The following is a 14,716-nucleotide window of genomic DNA, read 5'->3' as shown; positions in this document are numbered from 1 at the left end:
CGATGATGTTGCCGTCAAAAATACCACGCCACACATTAAACGACCACTGGTATGGTGTCGTGTTTGCGCCAGGTAGTGGGAATTCCTGTCACTCCAGTAGTCCGCGTTGTGAAGATTAACTTGTGCGTTTCTGGAGAAATCAGCCTCATCCGTCCAAAGCACGCGAGTAAGAAAGTCCGGTTCTTCTTCACGTTTCGTGAAAATCCAATTGGCAAAGCCAAGTCTGTTTTCAAGATCTCGGTCTTTTTTTCTCGGTCGTTTCTGATGAAGATGTACATGGGACGGGTGCATATGACCTTTTCTTTAAAATCCTCCACACTGATGACCTTGAGATTCCGGCCTCCGCACTGGCGTCGCGCATACTACCGTGAGAGTTAGCAGCAAAGAATGTCAAAACATCCGTTCGCGCTTCTTGGACTACACCGTCGTAATCGAGTCCTGTGTCGCTTTTTTGTGAAGCTGCCCGTCTCGCAAAGGACTTCGTACGTTCTAAGTATTGTTGACGGGCTAGGGCGTCCTCCACAATGCCACATCCGGAATAGCTTGGCTGTCTTCCTCTTGTCGCCGTGCGCCGCCCCACAGCCAGGATCACTTCAGCATTCTCATCATTCGTGAAGGGCATGACTGTCTTGTTGAAGAGCAGGTCAGTGGCGTGGTACCGTTGAGATCTCCCGTTATTATCTACGCACTGACACGTCAAGCAAAAATTATTTACGTAATCGACAACAGCATATATGCTGGCCTTACAAATCCGCCAAAACGCATTAGATGGACATAGCTTGCGCAATGTTTGTCTCTCTTGCTAAAGGGAACAAAAGGAACAGACGTTCCGGGCGCGCCTATCTACAGAACAAGATAACTGCGCAAAATGAATCCCGAATTCGCCGTCACGGTTTCCGTACGTACTGTACGTGCGCATTCCAGCTGTGGTCGGATGAGATGATTACGCCTAAGTATTTATACTGATTTATACTGAGAGACGCTTTGGAGAACAGTGCCGTTGAAACCGTACGGGGACTGCAGACCTGATTTTTTGTTTGTGACCGACATGCAGACAGTTTTGTCGGAATTTATCACCATTTGCTAGTCTGCACACGACCGCACTACCTTATTTAGGGAGTTGTTCAGTTTTACTTGACCTTCGTGGTTACTCACACTATGATAAAGAATGCAATCGTCTGCAAAGAGACGAATGGTGACGTCGACTCGGTTTGTTATGTTATCTATGTACAATAAGAACAGAAGTGGGGCCAGAACAGAGCCCTGGGAAACACCGGACAAAACAGGGACAGCATCAGAAAGGTGATCATTGTATTCTATAGGGAGCGGTTTGACAGAAAGTCATTTATCCAACGAACAAGATGGTCGTTACCAAGCACGCGGTTAAGTTTGTGAAGCAATTTAACATGGGAAACACGATCAAACGCTTTAGAGAAATCCACAAAGATTATGTCTACCTGTAGTTGCTCATTACTGTTTTGAGTTAAGTCTTGAAGAGTTTCCACGAGTTGGGTGACTGTTGATATACCGTTTCGAAAACCATGCTGGTTTGGATGGATTAAATTATTTGATTCCGTGAATTCTCCCAACTGTTTCAATATTATGTGCTATAGTATTTTGCAGCACGTGCATGTTAACGAAATTGGCCGGTGATCAGACAGGCAAGATGTGTCACCTGATTTTGGTATGGCAATTATTTTTGCAACCTTCCACTCTGCAGGAAGGCAGCTCTCACGGAGTCAATTTAAGAAAATTGAATGAAGAAACTTGCTTACTGGTTCTGCGCACCTTTTCAAGAAACTGTTCGGAATTTGATGTGGACCATTGCTTTTCTTTTCGTCTAAATTCAACAAGAGCGATAATATACCAGCTTGTGATATTTTTGGGGTGCCCAAAATGCTCTCTTGGCAGTGGTTAGGGACGAAATGGTTCAAGGAACCATTGTCGACGGTGAAAATGGATTGAAAGTACTTGTTAAATGCGTTAGATTTTTGCTTATTTTCCTGAGCATGCATTCAGGGAGGGTACGTTAGAGTGTTTCACGCTTAGGTAGCGCCAAAATTTTTAAAGCGAGTTCCTGATAAAGCTGTGTAATTATTTTGAGGAAGCTTTTTGGCACCAGCATATTTTACTCTTTAATGACGTCGTTAGCAGTGTTATTTCCGAGTAAGTTTTTTACACATATGCGATTTTCTTATTTTCCTAAGTCTCTTTAGTTTGCGCTTCAAGTGGATTATATCTCAACATATCCAATAACTCTGTTTTCTAGTTTTTCTTCGAATTCGTGGAACGGCGTTTATACAGTGCGTCACAATGGTTTTAAACTCGGTCTACAGCACATCAATAGACAAATGCTAGTCGGTAGGTCATGATAGCTACATCGTCTGCAACTTTGAACGAGAGCACTCGCTTTATAGGACCGAGCGTTCGGACAGGATTTGGGCATTGTAAAGGACAAAATATTATCTTGTGGTCAGACAGTCCTTCAAGAGATTCAACGTGAACAGTATTCTCAAGGAAATGGTCGCTAATAAAACGTCTAAGAGTGAACTGGAGGTACCGACAACCCTAGTTGGGAAATCGACAATTTGCGTCAGGTGATATGCTAACTGGATATCTGATATGGTGTCAAGCGTAACATTTCCCGGGGTCATTGAATTCCACCTTATGTCAGCCAAGTTGAAGTTTCCCGCCATTATTTTGCTGCCGTATAGGATATGTGTTGTTTCATGTATTCTGAAAGAGATGCCAAGAATAGCGGCTCAGCATCAGGCGGCCGATAAACTGCACCTATATGGAAGACTTCATCTTTTAAACGGATGGTGCACCAAACAGTCTCGATGCCTGTAGCCTCGGGCATGACACTGTAAGATGTCCCTTGCCTAAACAGCACTGCAATGCCCCTACCTCTTGTCTTTCTATCTTTGCGTACAATTGCATATTCCGGTGGCACAATTTCTTAGTTTAACATGTTCGAGTGAAGCTATGCCTTTGTAGCAACGGCGATATCAGGCTGGTAAGCGAGTAGAACAGCTTCTAGTTCATGGAATTTGTTGAGCAGGCTGCGCGCATTTATATTTGATTGTAGCTGATTGCGGTTTTGAGCACTGCGCGTCCGCATGCTGATGTGTTCTTTGTTTTTTTTAACCTACGATATCGTTTGAATCGTTGTCCCAAGCGAAAAAGCGGCCATCAATGCGGACTTTGTCATAGGCTAGAAATACCTTTTCCTTGCGATCACGGTTCGCTTTAGTTTTTCCCACTTCTTTCTTACTTCCCGGATAGGTCGCGAAAAAACTTTGCCGATTCAGTAGCCGGACCCTTTAGCCTTTAGTTTTACAATAGTCACTTTGTCACGGTGATCAAGTAACTTCAGAATTACGGGCCTGCTTTTATCGTCATCGTTATTCGGCTTTCGGTTTCCGAGTCGATGAGTTGTTTCGATTCCTCGAGTCCAATAATAGATCTTCGGCACGAAAGTGTTGATGGTGCCACAGACGTGTGTCAGTGTTATTGGCAACATGTAGGGTCTCACATGGATAGTGCAACGATATAAACTCGCAGATACCGATGTAGTATTGTTGCGGGCCAATAGCATTACTGATAGTGTATCACTGGGACTGCAGCCAGCGTTTCCGCGTCGCTTGAATACCGTCATCGGCCGTCTTTGTCCCTCGCTCGCGTGATTCTTTATAGTTTAATAACTGTTGTTGAATCACATTATCCCACGTGCCCTGTGTCCCTCAATGCGCCCCTATAATCGCTATCTTCCGCGGCAGTTGATTGGCTTTCACGCTTTGCTGCTGATCACAAGGACACGTGATCGATTCCTGGCCATGACTGCCGCCTCGTGATAGGAGCTGATTGCAAAACGTCAACGGTTGTGTATGGTGTCTTTTAGTAAATCTCAAGCCCTTCGCAACGCCGGCTTTTACACACCATGTATTGCTTTGGTACGCTGAGTTCCATAATTATTCAGGTTATGTAATGTGTCCGTATCTTTCGCTGAACTTTGTACGACAGACTTACTCAGAGACCTGTTTCCCTTGAGGCACCATCCTTATAAACGAGGAGGCAGGGGTTCGGTATACATAAGTAAAGTCTGATGCTATATTTCGCGCATTTTATCATAATCGTTCAATTATGCATACTCCAGCAGTGTTTCGAGTTTTAGAAAAATACACGCAGAAGCTTGAAGTTCTTTTTCGTAGACAGCCTACCCCCCCCCCCCCCCAGGGTGGTCGCAGTAGTATAGGAAAAACTGTACGAGTCCCTTAAAACTAGTAGTTTTGTTTTAGCCATTTTAGTGTGTTTTACCCTCGCATATGTTGATTATTTTTATTAAACCGGAAAGTTGGAAGTTTGTATCTGCTGTGTTACGCATAGCCCTGGCTGTATGTTTTCGCTATTACTTGGAGGCCCTTGCTACTCAACTTGCTTATGTGGCTAATTGTAGAAATAACTGTCGTGAGTACGCGAACATAGCCTGTTGCTAAACCCTCGCAGAGGTAAGACAAAAAAATAAGATTTCATTATGGGGTTTTACGTGCCAAAACCATGACCTAATTATGAGGCATGCCGTAGTTGGCAACTCCGGAAATCCGGACCACCTGGCGTTCTTTAACGTGCACCTAAACCTAAGTACACGAGTGTTTTCGCATTTCGCCCCCATCGGAATGTGGACGCCGTGGCCGGGATCGCAGGCACGACAGAGCGCACCCATCTCGACGTTAGAAGTTTGGATAATTTACATATTTTATTTCCAATACAAATGCGGCAAACACAGAAGTATAGTCAGTATAATGCTTACCCTCTATAGTCAATGGTCTACTGAATACAAGACCGCTTGAACTTTAGTAGATCAGACGAAAAACGAAATGTCACTTCCAACGTCTCATGCGGCGTTAATATAAATCTCCCAGAACACGAACTGCAGAAGGACACACCTAAATGTATGTTTCCTTGCCAGAAGCGATACCGACTCGGTTACCTAATAAAACAACAAAGGGCCATCCCAGCACAAAACAAACACCGCTTCACTGACGTATTTTACGAAAAGCGATATAATCAGGGATGCCACATATAAAGAATAGGTTCGACGCGGGTGTCGTCTCATCGTACAGCCTTAATTGAAACATGCACCTCAAAACTACCGTGAATGGACCATAACCATGCATGGGCAAGGTAAGAAAATATTTACCATCATCGGCAAATGAACATCAAGCAAGATGCAGAAACACTTTCTCCTCTAAGGGACGCGAATTGAAGTCTTAGCGTTTATTTTTTGCACCGCCCTGGTTTTCATTTGCTTAATTAACATCTGTCATCGCCAGAATGACATAATGTCATGACGCCTGACCACCAAAACTTCGGTCCGTAATATCCTGCGCAGCTAGAGAAAGGTTGATCCAAAGGGAGCGCGTCCAGACCACAGCAGGAAGAACCGACGTGTTGAGACGTTTCTGTCTCTCTCTACTTCTTCTTCCATGAAGAGAATGTACGCTGGCTTGGGAAAGCTGCCAATGGACTGTCCACGCGTGCGCGAATGCGCAGTCACTGTGACCACTTCAAACGCAGTCGCCGTAACAGACGTAGCACCGGTCCGTTCTATCCGCGTGCTTTGACGGGGATTGACCATCATGCGTCGTGCTCCTTGTGGTTGATGGGAAACTACGTGTGACGAGCAGGTCGAAAAGAGAGAAAAACAAGATTGTTCCTGACACTATAGAATGGATCGTTAGGCGCTGTACGAAATATGCTAGAATATGACAGCGTTCATATGTTCATGGAGTGCCATTTAAATTTGTGGCGTGCAAAATCAATGATGACGATGAGCCACAATGAACAGGAGTATATGTTTATTGAGCAGAAGGCCTTCGCTTACGGTCATTCCTCGGCGAATAACATCTCCCGGCCACCCCGCGCTGGCCGCTCAGGATCTGAGCCATGTTCTCCTCACCTTCCTCGACCTCGATGCTGCTACAAGTGTAATATAAGAGTGAGTCAGTGATGGCTGCTTATCTGTTGCTGCTCGATTTGAACCACCCGCGCCAAAACATACGATTTGACGTAATCTCTACGGGACCTTTCTCTATGCCGCTCTCTGTGAATCAGCCAGTGATGACGTCACATGATAGGCACCATAGTTTATCACAGGCGGTGCCACTCGGATACTTCATTTATGTCATTTTTTGACCTGCAGAAATTCTGTTCTCGCTATGAATGACGAATTCGTTATTGGAACCGACTGTAGCGAGGGAGCCCTTTGTTATAGCCATAACAATATATCGACTGGTAAGAGCGACCGATGCAGAACCTGTGTAATAGTCGTGAACCTTTCCCTCTGGTTTCATGGCGCCAGATTTTGTTTCCTGCTCGACCAAACACACGGTTGGCTAAGAATGATTATACAACTGAGATCAAGAGATGACTTGCCTGATTTTATAGTGTGCACTCATGTTATCAAATCAAGAGCATAAATGGGTTTCGTAGAGGAAGTTGTTCTAGCTTATCGGGCATTGAAGACCAGGTTTTCAATTGAAGTCATATATCGATGGAAAGACAAGGACAAGAAAGACGACAGGGCGTGCGCTAACTATCAACTGAATTTTATTTCAGAAAAGCATGGTACTTATGCCGGCTAAAACGAGTGGAAATCATCGCACGCGCAACCCAGCATTTTCCAGATAGGCTATTTCCTTTCCACTCAGAGAAGTCGACGGAGCGCTGACGCAGTTTTCACCTTCTTTTGCAATCAAGCTTGCTTCTACAATCTCCCTCGTATCTTTATCTGCATTTCTAAACACAACTATAGAATCGTTAAACTGTGGTTTAGAACCGCAATCATCACAACGCACGTGCGATGATTGCCACTCGATTTCCGCAATCATCACAACGCGTGCAATGATTTCCACTCGTTTGAGCCGGCATAAATACCATGCTTTCCTGAAATCAAATTCAGTTGATAATTAACGCACGTCCTGTCGTCTTTCTTGTTCATGTCTTTCCTGCACTATGACTTCAATTGATGCAACCAACAGACTAACCCAAAAATCTGCACGCCAGGTTTTCGTCCGACTAGTTGGCAACCTTATAAGAAAAAGGTTCTATTGAGATATTGCTGAAAGTTCTCTGCCTATTGTAGTGCACAGTGCTATGTATAACTTAGGATCGGAACTTCAGGCAGCGTGTGTTGCCAAGTCTTGATAAGAGTGCCTTCTGTTGGCCTCGTCCGCCATCCAGTCCGCCCATACGTACCGAAGCCCCTGCAATGATACAAATGGTGCGAGATGGGACACGTAAAAGGTGTCTGTAGGAATAACCTCATGTGCCCACGGTGCGCTGAATCTCATTCAGCATATTTCTGCTGCGCAACTGTGTTAAAGTGCCCTAACTGCCATGGTACTCATGAGGCCTCATCCAATGATTGCCCGCCGGTGAGGAACGAGCGAGCAGTACTCAAACTTATGGTCCGGGACCATTCGACACGCAGAGAGGCTGCCGCTACTCTCAGGCGACGACGACATCGCTATCGAAGAGCATCACGAAGAGTTACATCTACTGAAAGATATACACCATCTTCTGGCAAAGCGGCTGCCGTATCAACGCCGACTTCCACAAAGACAGACACTGCGAAAACGAAGAAAGGGGCAAGACTCGCGCCTCCTGAAGAGTGGCCTACACTTCCACGAACACAACCTGCATCGGAGTCACATCAAATTGCACCGCCCTCAATGACCTCACGAACCGCGGATGCAACGACGACTGAGGATCGCCAAGTGATAGTGATGCTGAAGTGACTTATGGATGCCATGCGCATTCTACTGAGCAGCATGAAAACGCCGTCGGCACAGAGCGCACTGCAGGTGCTGGACACCTTGAGTCCGGTGCTTGTGGCTCTAGGGTAAAACCACGGCCCGAGAATTGCCGTCGTTTCAAGAGGAGGTCAAGAATGCATCTGTATTTCAGTGGAACGCCAGAGGGCGTAAGTCACGCATGTCCGAGTTTAGACAGTTTGTATTTACGCACCCATTCCCCATTATCGTGATTTGCGAGCCCTACCTGTCAGCTCCCATCAGACTGCCCGGGTATGAGTGTTTTATGTCCTCTACCCACGGAGAGTGCAGCAAGGTCGTTGTGTTTATAAGCCGTGACTTGACTTATGTACATCACCCAGTGCCTCCTGACGAAGCAAATCAATATGTTTGCTTAACAGTGAAGAAGGAAAAGCTCACGTTCACAATTCTTGGAGCCTATTTATCTCCAACAAGCCGTCTAGATTGTGACCGCTTACGGGGAATTTCGGCATCGACTCCACAGCCGTGGGTGCCCACTGGTGACTTTAACGCCCACCATTACCTATGCGGAAGCTCCAAAGTGAACACTAGAGGCAGAACGTTGGTGTCCTTTACCTATGAACTCGAATTTTTCCTGTCAAACGATGGAAGCCCTACTTATCTGCGTGGATCAGTGTACAGTAGCTGCTTGGACTTTACCTTCGTTTCACGTTCGCTTTCGAGAAGAGGGCACTGGTTTTCGGATTTAGAAACGCGGGGTAGCGACCACATCCCAACCTATCTGAAGATCGAAGGTTTGACTAGCTCCAAGTCCTCCAGAACCGTCCATTGCACCGATTGGCCTAAATACAAAATAATAATGGAAGAATCTTGTCGTGACCGCACCTCCTATGACCTACAGGGCGCGATAAAAGATGCCTACAAACCACCACGCATTTGTTTTCGAAGAGTTCTTCCCCCACCGATTTCGACATCGAACTAGCGAAGCTTCGAGCAATTCGCCGTCGTGCGGAGCAAAGATATAGACGCACGAAGTCCAATTATGATTTGAGATTGGCTAGACGAACACAAAAAAATACAGCGTCAAATAAACAAGATGGCTTCGCGACAATGGGTATACTTTTGCGAGTCCCTGGATCCGCAAAAACCTTTGTCGCTTATATGGAGGACTGTTCGTGGCCTTCGCACAACCTTTGGTCAGCGCCACTCGTTTAAGTCTCTGGCACTTCATCTACAATATAGAGATATTGACGTCGCTGAATATTTCTGCAGAAAGATTGCTGAGGAAGCAAATTTCGATTGAACGGGTACGGGAACTCTCGACCACCCACCGTTCTCACGCGATCCCTGCATGGAATGCCCTTTTTCTATGGAAGAACTAGAAGCTGCGCTGGCTTTGTGCAGGCGTTCTTCAGCGCCAGGACCTGACGGCATTACATACCGTGCCTTGTATAACCTAGGAGACCAAGCTCGGAAGGCACTCTTGCTCCTGTACAACGACTCCTGGCAGACGGGTACAGTTCCGCAAGAATGGAAGTCAACTCGCCTCATTCCATTTCTCAAAGCTGGCAAGTCGCCTTTGGACATTTCCTCATGCCGTCCGATTCCACTTGCCAGCTGTGTCGGAAAAACAATGGAAAGAATGATTTTAACACGTCTGGAATGGTACTTAGAGTACTATGAAATCTACCCAGATGCTATGGCCAGATTCAGACGTGGTCGTTCGCCAACAGACAACGTTGTGGACTTGATAACATTTGTGCAACAAAAGGCCTGTAAGCGACTATCTGCTGCTCTGTTTCTAGACGTTAAAGGGGCTTATGATAATGTCACCCATGAAGCCATCCTTAGCAGGTTAGAAGCCGTCGGACTTGGTGGTAAGATGTATATGTGGGTGTTCAGCTACTTACAGAGGAGACCATTCTACGTGGACACAGAAAATGGCCCGACATCCGAGCATTACGGTAGCCGAGGAGTCCCTCAAGGCGGAGTGCTTGGCCCGACTCTTTTCAATATCACCCTCTGTGGATTAGTTGACAACCTGCCAAGCACCGTGCGAATTTCCACCCATGCGGACGACATCTGCATTTGGGCATCAAGTGTGACACGAGTTCAGCTTCGCGCTCGGCTTCAGAACGCTGCCACAATGACATCTTGCTACCTTCGTGAACAAGGACTTGAAATTTCGTGCGGGAAGTGCGCAATGCTGGCTTTCACGAGGAAGCGAATATCTGCTTACGGCGTATCTATTAACGGGCAACTTGTACCCTACAGCAGAAGTCACAGGTTCTTTGGAGTCATAACTGACAGAGACCTATCTTGGACTCCGCACGTGAATTACGTGAAAAAGTGACTGACTGCTATCTGTCACCTGTTCAGGTTCCTTGCAGGAAAAAGTTGGGGAGTATCTATACGCGCTATGTTACAGTTGTACATGGCGTTGTTCGTTTGATTCTTGTGATACAGCCTGCCTGCAAAGTCCAACACCTGCAAGACTAACCTGCGCACGATTCAGAGTATTCAAGCCCAAGCCCTTAAGATATGCCTTGGCTTACCACGCAGTGCATCAACGGCTGAAACCATTGCACTTACGGAGTATTACCCAATCACGACGCACATTATCGTTGAGGCAATGTGTATGCATTTCAGGCATTATGCTAGGACCCCTTCCCACCACTTGGCGATCCTCACTGCTGCAAGGCCCTGCTCGACATTTAGCGGTATTGTCAGTGCACATCGTGCGTCGTTTACTTCAGGGTACCCACCTGCGACCAAGCCAGCGTTTCCTCCGTGGTGTTTGCGCCGTCCACAAGTACATATGATTCCAGGAGTCAGAAGAAGATAGATCTACCGGCGCCTGCTCTAAAACAGCTGAGCTTACTTTTTTTGCATGAAAAGTACAGCAACCACGTGCACATCTATACCGATGGATCGACTACGTCGTGCAGTTCTGGTGGTGCCGTGGTTATACCAACGCGAGGAATGACACTGCGCTTCAAGACATCGCATGTCACGACCTCAACGGCGGCAGAACTAACGGCCCTGCGTCGAGCATCTGGAATTCATTGAATCTGAAATACCTAGAAAATGGGCTGTGTTCTGTGATTCAAAACCGGCATTACAGTGCACGCAGTCAGTTCTCCGACACGGATGCCATGACCAATTGACATACGAAATCGTGAAACTTTACCATCACGTCCACCAAGAAGGTCACGAGGTCGTTTTTCAATGGGTACCTGGCCACTGTGGAATCAGTGGCAATGATTCCGCCGATAACGTTGCTAGCACAGCACATCAAGAAGAGCACAGCTTTCCAATTCCGCTTTCGAGGGCTGACGCTGCAAGGCAGCTTCGACACCTGGCAAGCAGTCTCACACTGACTGAGTGGAACTCGCCAAACTTACGACTTACACGACTGCATCGACTAAACCCCTCCCTGCAACTCCGACCTCCACTCGGACTTCCTCGACGTGAAGCTACGCTTCTCTGTCGCCTTTGGTTAGGAGTTGCCTTCACAAAGGCATACTCTACATTAATTGGAGTGACTGACAGTGCAGCAGGCGAGGTCTGTGGCCCAATGCGTTGGCGGGCTAGTTGGTGCGAATCCATGAATACCTTGTTTAGCGCAAAACAACAGACACAAGAAAGACGACAGGACAAGCGCCTTGTCTGATCTATACCTGACCTATAGAAAGCCTGAAACAATGGATCCCATTGTTTTCTAGATTGTCATGACGCGAGGTTCTTGTTGGATGACTTAAAGCGCACAATCAAAAAAGACTTGCCTATCGCAGCATATGGCTTTCGAACTTTATTATGTTCTGAACACGAGTGGGTGCGGCGAGATATGATTATACTGCTCTGCATGCATAGTACGCGGAAAACCCGCATGGATGTACAACACGCAAACGTACATCCATGGTCAGCGAGGTAATATACTTTATAGAAACTTCAGTGCTTCCGGCAACAAAGTGAGCTGCCCGAATGGATATCTGCGTTTGATGACTTCCATAAAGCCTTACTACTCTTTATAACCGAAATCGTGGCTTTTTAGCTTCCTTTTAATGGTTGACTCTGCGCTCGTGTATTCATATTTAAAACAAAGGCAATGAATAAACAAAAGTTTCATGGCGAGCGAGGTGGCTCGGGTCTATTTTCCGAGAAGAGACTGCTCAAGTGTGGTGGCTACCTTTGATCCCGTACCTGAATTGATTTCGCGTCTGGACGCTTGTGTTTGTTTGCCAGAATTTTGAACTTTCATTAGTCTGCATACCATGTGTGCATTTGTTTTTCATGTATGTTGAAATGTAATATAACAATATTGGTTTCACATTACTCATAATTCCATGCAATAAAGAAAAGAAGTTTCATGGCGCCGCGGGAAAGCGCCGTTCTCATGACTGCGTGGTTTTGGGTTCGAATCGCGTTGTGGGAATTCTTTTTTAAAGGTTACTGCATTATTGTTTTTCCTGTCGTACTTGTTCTTTTGTAAAAAGTATAAGGAACAGAAATCATGAGCTATTCCACTTTGTGAAGACGGTTGAACAGCGAAGCCGTTTAGCACACGACACGGAGGGGACACATAATTTCGAACAAAGGTACGAACTCATTTATTGTCTTGATGGGTGGTCATCGTGACGAACGGTACACACATTCATTTATTGTCTTGACCGGTGGTCATTATTTCACTCGCAACTGCCATCACATTCTTTGATGATGTCAACTCAATGCACGTACGTCGCTGGGTGGTCGTTTGGGCCTGATCGGTGTGGCACCGCAAGGGATATGTCTGCAACATGTAACGCGTAAACCGCTTCCTTTTAGGTACCGACACATCCACATTGAAATCACCGACAACGACAGCAGGAGTAGTGTCATTGCAGCTAATTCACGCAAAGTGAGCAGCCATGAGCCAGTCATTGCATGTTTTGCTTGCTTACGGGAGTATGACCGATTTCTCACGGGGGTATGAGCTATTGATGATGACAGTTTTCGACATGCTATTCTGTATTTTGTATGCGCGATTAGAAAGAATTTGGGCACTGTTCGCGTCACTTTGCTGAGTGCATTTAGCCTCTGCCTTACTGGGCTGTGAGCCATTGTATTTTTTCCTTACTTACGGGAGCATGAATGCTTACGGGCGTATGAGCCATGATGATGATAGTTTTTGTTCACGAAGAACAATAATGCACGGAACCCTAGTCATATACAGCTTCGCTGTAAAATGAAGACGGGAGTACGTTGGAAGCGAGAAAGACGAAATTCAGACATTTTCATGTATCGGCCCATTTATCTCGTGGTGGTGGAACATCCGTAATAGCGGCCCACCCAGTCACCGTGTACTATATAATGTAAATATTGTAACATTCACCCGCCGCTGCAGCATAGTGGCTATGCCATTGCGCTGCTTAGCTCGAAGTCGCGGGTTCGATCCCGGCTGCGGCGGCCGCATCTCTATGGGCCCGAATACGAAAACGCTCGTGTAGTTAAATTCAGCTACACGTTGAGAACCCCAGGTGATCAAAATCAATCCCGAGTCCCCTACTACGGCGTGCCTCATAATCAGATCGTGGTTTCCCACTGAAGACGCTAGAATTTAATTAGAGTGTAACCAGTCTTTTCGTTCAATTCTATTTCCTCATACAGCGCTCGCGATCAGCCGATCCTGGTCATAACGTAGACAGTGTGGTGCTCGGACCACAGACGATGCCCAAAAAAATAAGTGGAATGATATTGTAACCTTTTTTTTCTTCTCTGCACTTCCCTTTATTATGTTTGTAAGAAGGCACATACATTTAGAGCATCGCCGCAATGAGCACCGACTTGGTCTACGAGGTTACTTGAATTTGAATTTGGCCATTCGTTTTAGCAAGAACCGGCTACCGCGACGGAAATACGCAAGCTCACCAACAATGCCGGTGCCTCTCACTTGAAGCAAGTATAAGAGACAGGTTATAACTGTAATGCCTATATTCAGACGATGAAAGGCTCTTCTCTCATATTTTTATCTCACCGAGGCTGAGTCTTCGGAGGCTGCTAGGCCATTTGCGCTTTTCCATTGTGCGTCTTAAGCACCTGTGAGACTTGTCTAGGCGGCTTCCTGTCAGCTGCAATATCTCGCTCTCAACAGCTGCTGCTCCGCGTATTACTGAATAGAACGCGGGCGTGTGCGCGCTTTTACTCTGGGAGAGCAATATCATAACGATACCTCCACGAAAATGCAGCTAACGTAGTTCAATTGTTGTGGGGCTCTATCGTTTAGCAAACGATCTTGAGTACGTCTCAATCGATGCTTTCAAATTGTTTCAATATTGTGAGATGTTACACGACCGACTCCCGATGTCCACAGCGAATGCTCTCAGTCAACTCTATAAATGTTCTCGCATAATCCAAAATTGCATCTACATACAGACCGTGCACTGCGTAATTAATGTAACATAATTAGTGTAAAAAATTGCGCGCATTTGCAATACTGTAGCCCCTTCCATTCGAGTGGTAGGATAAACCATTAACGAATGGTTTCGTTTACACAATTGTTCTGCTGAGAAAAATTGTCCTGACATTTTGCAGTATAGAAATACAGATTCCTTGTCAGTATTGAACCCCTTCTCTGTGACCTTGACGTCAAGTGCCCCCTCGATGTTACTCTCCTAAGCGTCTTTGAAATGCTATGATCTTGCAAACCGACCAGGTAGGCTGGATGATCTGGCGCAACGAACGTGAAAGATTTCAGATACTCCAAATTCGACTGGGTACCCAGCAGTCCTTTCAGTAGCAAGAGCATGCTCCTGCTAACTAATACGCGCAGCCTGTGCGTCAGATGCGCATCATGCACTGTTGTCTGTCCAACACAGCGCCGTTGCGAGAGATATCTAACTATAGTACCATTCTCGCCGCAACCGCCAAATCGGCCCCGCGAG

General features: G+C 46.2%; 1 protein-coding gene across 4 annotated transcripts in view; it reads left to right on the top strand.

Annotated features, from left to right (window-relative positions):
* Window positions 1-14,716, top strand: part of LOC142585927 (MFS-type transporter SLC18B1-like) — a 96,610-nt gene that overhangs the window by 42,649 nt on the left and 39,245 nt on the right. The window lies entirely within an intron of this gene.

Source organism: Dermacentor variabilis, chromosome 6 (genome assembly GCF_050947875.1).
Source record: "Dermacentor variabilis isolate Ectoservices chromosome 6, ASM5094787v1, whole genome shotgun sequence".
In the NCBI taxonomy this organism is placed as follows: domain Eukaryota; kingdom Metazoa; phylum Arthropoda; class Arachnida; order Ixodida; family Ixodidae; genus Dermacentor; species Dermacentor variabilis.
This window is presented reverse-complemented; position numbering and strand designations above follow the sequence as displayed.